The following is a 7,372-nucleotide window of genomic DNA, read 5'->3' as shown; positions in this document are numbered from 1 at the left end:
AAGGACGCAGTAGTGAATAATTTGCTTATTTACGGAGAATATAAACCACATATTATTAAAAAAGAAATTGGTGCAAGGACCATATTGTGGTAAAAGCTGATAAGCAACATCATTCCCAATATATATGGCGAGGCCATGGTGGAAAAAAGAATAAAGGCACCAAGCAATATTTATGAATACAAAATTTCCTCACCTACTTGGGTTTTACTTAGTGCCAAAACAGCTGGCCTGTATGAAACAGTATGGCGGTATGCCAACAAAAAAATTTACTCTTGGTGCGCTGGGTGGCTTATCACTTGTTAATTAATGTGTGATTTTTTGTTGTGGTAAAATATTATTTTTGTTGTTTATTAAACCTTTTGTGTGTATATATGTATATAAATTAAAATTGTAAATAAATTGAGGATTCAAAAAATAAACTGCTCCACGACACGATTTACAAGCAATACAAAAATAAAAATAGAACGAGCAGAGACAGAACGGAAACGCACATTACAGAGGCAACCTTCCCCAACATAGGTTCGCAAATTAACACCTAGACCACTGCTCGTAGTCTAGCTGCTTACTTTCCATAAAGGTATCTCCAACATTTCGGTAATCAAGGTGACAAACTTTCGTGATACCAGTAAAACCAAATCATCAGAATAAGCTACCGCCTTAACTTAACAACTTTTAAATTTTATGAGGATTATATTCATGACTAAAACATAAGAGTGGGGAGAGAATCCTTCTTAAATTAAATTTATCATAGAAATTATCCATTCTTGACCAAAAACTTCTACCCCAAAAATGAGTAAGTGATTCTAGAATCGATTCAGTAAGGACGTTACTATAATAACCTTCTACGTCTACTAAACTATAGCAGGAGTTAATTCTTTAAAGTGAATTGTCTTCTCAATGGTACGAACTGCCTCATGCAGGGCGGTCTAAACAGACTTGCCCTTGAGATAAGCGCGCTGAAGTTCTTCTAGCGGACATTCCTCGAGAACACACCTACCCACTTTCGAGAGTAAAACTACTTTAACCTTAATTAAAATGAGCATTTATCATTTTTTTGTTGGTTTTTTTTTTATAAAACAAAAATAAATTATCAATTCCACAATTTTTAAGAACATTATATAATATTTTATAATATTTTTGTCTACCCTAAACACCATAATCCATCTCACTTTTCAAATAAACAAGAAAATCAAACTCAATATGAACCGAAATGATCATTCTCTTAGAGCTCCACACTGAATATTAGATCCTTAAAATCTAAAAAATATAAATCCCAAAAGTCGAGAAAGTTTACCGCATTGGTCCTGTAGGCGCTTAACATCACTATAGGCACATACACTACGACCACAAAAAACTGCAAAATCAAAATTATTATTAAAACTATAATGAAGAGTGAAAAACTTCAACTTTGCTTGTGTTATCGTTGTTTACTCCACTTTGTCGACATCGCATCATTATAGTTATCGTCGGGAGTGTATTTCAAAATTTTATTCAAATCGGTTAACTTTTCAAAAAACCATTTTACTCCCATTAACATTATTTTTGTCCCCTTCAATATCATCCTTAATCTAGAAATCCAAACCCAAAACCAACTAGACCCTCACTCACACCCGTACCCGACCACTTTAACCAAAAACTTCGACTGCAACCTCATTTCAGAATCATTTATCGTCATGCATTCTCATGGCGATGATAATAATAATCGTAGAATTGTATAAAATTTCATTTGTACCAACAGTTTAATCTCTCTTTATGGAAAGAATTAATTTATTATAAAATCCTTTTGAAGCACATAAGAGCTGGGAAGACTAATTCTTCATCAGCTTTTCCTTCAGACATTCCGCGTCTTTTTTATTTCCAATTTTTTTGATTCTTTTACCTTAAGTGATAGATGAATTATTATTTAAGGTCTCACAATAACCTCCGGTCACCATCACTCATATGTCATTCGTCTTAGAGAGTTTTTACTTTCTTTGCAAAATAGAAAAATGACCAAAAACTTTTTCTCCTAGAGTTTACTTAAAACCTAACTCCTCTCTAGATACTCCTTTGCGTTTTGTGTGTATGTATGCAGGTCGGCGCGGGGCGGGGTAATCGCTATCCCATTTTATTTCTGATGACGTTTTTCCTTTTTTGGCTTTGAGTTTCTGTCAATATACCCAAGAGTGTCATTCAAACTTGACACACACTAAACATTTTTAGATTCAACTTTCCTTCTTCGAAAGTCATCAAAGTTTTTGGTAAGATACGAGTTGAAGAGAGAAAAACACGTAAACGAAAACTCAGAGGATAGAGAAAACTTAGTCTTAGGAAATAAAAAGAAGGATATGACGAAATGTCTTCAATAATTTTTTTTTGTTGTTTTTTTTTTATTCTTTAGATGGAAACAAATTGTGGATCAGAGTTTGATGGAGCAGGGTGTACTTAATATTCTCAAATTATAAACTTATAAATGGAAACTATGAGGATATTAGTATCAGAAGCACTCTAAATAGGGGAACTTGTGCATGACCTGACCATAAATATCAAAAAGAAAAGGGATATGGAATAGAAGTTAAACTTAGTTGAATTATATTCAAAGTGTGGTAGGACCCAAATGATTGTTAAAAATATATTGTAATGTGGCCTCACCACAAAGATCTATTGTGTTAATACCTTAATATAAAGAAGAGGGCAGGTGTCTAAAAACTAAAAATAAATATGTTCTTCTCTATTTTGATTTTCAAATAAGTTCAGTTGATTTTGAGCATCGAAACGAACAACAACGCAGCTTCACGGAATTTGTGAATTTTATTAAAATTAAATAAAGAAAAAATATAGACTGAAATAAAATATTGTTTAATTCTTTGACCAAGACCGCTTACAATCTCAGAAGTGGGATCGCGTAAAACTTAATAAGATTTTGTTTTCTTTTAAAATAATAAAAGTCAATTAATTTTCTAAATCCATCGCGTTGGAATTTTCTCAAAGAAAAATGGATTCAGTGGAAATTGATGAACTGAAGCAGTTCACAGGAGCCCAGTTAAAGTCATGGCTACGTGCACTGGGGAGGAAGTCCACCGGCAATAAGGCCGAGTTGGTGCTCCGGTTGTTGGCCATTCCATCGGAATTGCGCGGCGAATTTGTGCCGACGCAGACGACGCCACGCGATGCAAATTTGAATGCCAACGGACACCAAACGGACAATGAAGAAGAGAGCGATGATGATGATGATGAGCGTGAGGTGTATGAAGATAGCAGCAATGTCGATGAAGTGTGTCAGAAGAGTGCCAATGATGCCGCAGATGAAAAGAAAATGAGTGACAGAGATGACGAATGTACGATGGAGACATTGAAGAGGGAATTGATGTTGGTCAAACGAGAGCTGGCAGTTCAAAAGAGAGAGACGGAGTTGCTGAAGAGAGAGAACGAGATGATGACTAAGAAGAAGAGTGTTCCAACACACGACGAAGACGGAAAATCGATGATGAATTTTTCCGTCGTAAAAGATCTGATTCCGGAGTTTGCGGGTGCTGATGACAACTATGAGCAGTGGGAGCTGCAGCTGAGGAGTGTCCTAGCTGTTTTTAAGTTGGATGAGAACAGTTCCCGGGCACTGATATCGACTAGATTGAGGGGAAGAGCTCTGCGATGGTTCCACTCGAAAGCAGATATGATGTCGGTACCAATTGATGTGTTGCTCAGAGAGATGGGTACTATCTTTAAGGACAGAGCCAGCCGGCTGATGCTCTAGCAGAAGTTCGAAGGACGGAAATGGTCGAGCTCGGAAACGTTTCAGGAATACTTCCACGAGAAGGTTATACTTGCCAATAAAGTAAGTGTCCATGAAGACGAGCTCATGGAGTATCTCATTGAGGGGATACCAGACCAGACCATCCGATCTCAGGCAAAAATGCATTGCTTTAGAGACAAGGAGCATCTCTTGGAGGCGTTCAGGACAGTGACGTTAACACGAAAGGCGCCAGCTTTAAACATGGAGCCAAGTACATCGAAGCAATTTAGGTGTTACAACTGTAATGTTTTGGGGCACATGGCCAATAGTTGCAAGAAGCCGAAACGACAACTGGGTGCTTGCCATGTGTGTGCTGAAATGGGGCACTATGCTGCTGTATGCCTAAAAAGAAAGGAAGTCCATCATGTTGGAGATGAAGGTGACTCAGACGAAAACGTAAGAAAATTATTATATACTTTTATAGAATCAAATTTTATCTGTAAGTTTTCATTAGGATCTTTAATTGACACCGGTAGCCCCATTAGTTTTGTTCGTGAACAGTTCGTGCCACACATATTAATAAAAAAACAAAATTTAAAACATAATTTCTTTGGTATTAATAAAAGCCCATTAAATGTAATTGGAGTTGTTCAGAGTTGTATTTTGTTTGAAGAAGAAGAAATTAAAGTAGAATTATTCGTAGTAAAAAATGAAACGACTAAGTTCCCAGTCATTTTGGGAAGAGACTTTATTAAAAAAGCAAATTTGAGATTGATGAAAATAAAAGAAAGTAAAATGAATGAAACTTATGATGAAAAATGTAATAATCTAATCTAATCTTGATGTTAACAAAAATGAGCGTTTCAGAAAGATATTTAATGATTGTTATTTAAAATGTGATCGTCCTGATGAACCGCTAATTAAATGTGAGATAAAGTTAAATTTGATTAATGAAAAGCCATTCCATTGCCCACCCCGAAGGTTATCATATTATGAAAAAGAGCGAGTCCGGGAAATGTTAGATGATATGTTACAGAAAAAGATAATAAGGCCCAGTAATTCAGAGTATTCTTCTCCTATTGTTTTGGTGAGGAAGAAAAATGATAACATAAGAATGTGTATAGATTATAGGAGTTTGAACAAAATAACATTGAAGGACAACTATCCAATCCCGCTGATTGATGACATGTTGGATAGGTTAGCAAACAAAACTATTTTTTCACTATTAGACTTAAAAAGTGCTTTTTATCATGTGCATGTAAATGAAGAATCGGTGAAATACACTTCGTTTGTGACTCCACTTGGTCAATACGAATATTTGCGTATGCCATTCGGATTAAGAAATGCACCTCCAACATTTCAACGGTTTGTAAATATGGTGTTTGATGACATGATTAGGGCAGGGAAAGTTGCGATATACTTAGACGATATATTGATTGCGACGAGTGATTTTGAAGAACACTTATCCATATTAAAAGAAGTTTTTGAGAAGCTAGTAAGTAATAAACTAGAGCTGAGATTGGATAAGTGTAGGTTTATAGAACCGGAAATACGGTATTTAGGTTACAAGGTTTCTAAAGAAGGTATACGTCCTGATGAAAAGAACATTGAATCAGTGGCAAATTTTCCTATTCCTCAAAATGCCAAGGCAGTGCATAGTTTTCTGGGACTATGCTCTTATTTTAGAAGATTTGTGGAAGGGTTTTCAACAAAAGCGAAACCATTATACGAGTTAATAAAGAAAAAGGTTAGTTTTAAATTTGGTGAAGAGGAATTACACTGTTTTGAAGAATTAAAAGCAAAATTATTAGCAGCACCAATTTTAGCAATTTACGATCCTCGAGATGAAACAGAACTACACTGCGATGCTAGTGCTCTCGGGTTCGGTGCAATCCTATTGCAAAAGAAGAGTGATGGAAAGTTTCATCCAATATTCTATTTTTCAAAAAGGACTACTGACCAGGAGGCTAAGTTTCATAGTTTTGAGCTGGAAACTCTAGCAATAATTTATGCTCTACAGAGATTTCGAATTTATTTACATGGTATGAGGTTTAAAATAGTTACAGATTGTAACTCACTGACATTAACGCTTAACAAAAAAGAAGTTAACCCGAGGATAGCGAGATGGGCGTTAGAGTTACAGAACTATGACTACGTTTTGGAACATCGCAATAGTGAAAGAATGCAACATGTTGACGCATTAAGTAGGAACATGAGTATACTTGTATTAGAAGAGAATACCTTTGAACAAAATCTGTCTATTTGTCAGCACAGAGACAGGGATATAAATAAAATAAGGGAAATGTTGGAAAAAGAGGAGAGTTCGTATTATGAAATGAGAAATGGGTTAGTTTATAGAAAGAGTGGTGGGAATTTATTGTTCTATGTGCCGGCGGAAATGCAGAAAAATGTTTTGTATATGTACCATGACGACATGGGACATGTAGGATGTGACAAGGTGTATGAAAATTTAACGAGGATGTATTGGTTTCCGAAAATAAGGAATAGAATTAGGGAACATATTTCGAATTGTCTTAAATGCATAACGTTTTCGCCGAAGTTTGGGAAACATGAAGGCTTACTCCATAGCATACCTAAAGGTGACATCCCTTTCGATACAGTTCATATAGACCATTTCGGGCCAGTGACTTTGAGAAAATCAAAGAAAAAATATGTTTTTCTAGTTGTAGATGGTTTTACAAAGTTTAACAGACTGTATGCAGTCCGAGGTACTGGTACTAACGAAGCAATTAGTTCTCTGAAGTCATACTTTAACTCTTACAGTCGTCCTAAGCTTATAGTTTCCGACAGAGGTAGTGCATTTACCTCGAATGAGTTTAAATCATTTTTGGAGAAAAATGGTGTCAAGCATGTATTGGTTGCAACTGGTTCACCGCAGGCCAATGGCCAGGTTGAAAGGGTAAACAGAAGTTTAGCCCCCATGTTGGCAAAAATGAGTAGTGCGGGTAATGAAATGTCTTTGGATAAGGTCTTACCTGAGATAGAGCATGTGATGAATAATACCGTGCACAGAAGTACTGGGATGACACCTAGTGAGTTACTTTTTGGGATAAGGCAGCGAGGAATGATGGAGGACCCGTTAAGGGAGAGGTTAGAGGAAATGTTAAATAGGGAAAAGGATAGGGATTTGGAAGATATAAGAATGAGAGCAGCCGCGAAAATAAAGAAATGTCAAGAATACAATAAGAAGATTAAAGATAAAAGTAGAACTCTAAAGAGTTATCAAGTAGGAGACTATGAAGTAGTTAAGAACTTTATCAGTCAGCCAGGAGCGTGCCGAAGAATAGCTCCCAGGTTTAAGGGGCCCTATCAGGTAATACAAATTTTGCCCAATGATAGATACCTCTTGAAAGATGTGACAGGGTTTCAGCTCACCCAAATTCCTTACGAGGGGGTATGGGAATTGGCTAATATAAAACCATGGAAAACAAATAATAAACGCGAAATCGGGACGATTACTTGTCAGGATGGCCGAACTGTGGTAGGACCCAAATGTTTGTTAAAAATATATTGTAATGTGGCCTCACCACAAAGATCTATTGTGTTAATACCTTAATATAAAGAAGAGGGCAGGTGTCTAAAAACTAAAAATAAATATGTTCTTCTCTATTTTGATTTTCAAATAAGTTCAGTTGATTT

At 36.0% G+C, this 7,372-nt stretch overlaps 1 pseudogene; it reads left to right on the top strand.

The window, feature by feature from the left end:
• The first annotated feature begins 2,974 nt into the window (after nt 1-2,974).
• Nucleotides 2,975-4,512, top strand: LOC129950281 (uncharacterized; annotated as a pseudogene).
• Nucleotides 4,513-7,372: the final 2,860 nt, after the last annotated feature.

This window comes from Eupeodes corollae, chromosome 1, assembly GCF_945859685.1.
Source record: "Eupeodes corollae chromosome 1, idEupCoro1.1, whole genome shotgun sequence".
Classification (NCBI taxonomy): Eukaryota; Metazoa; Arthropoda; class Insecta; order Diptera; family Syrphidae; genus Eupeodes; species Eupeodes corollae.
The sequence above is the reverse complement of the archived record's forward strand: the minus strand, read 5'-3'. Positions and strand labels throughout refer to the sequence as shown.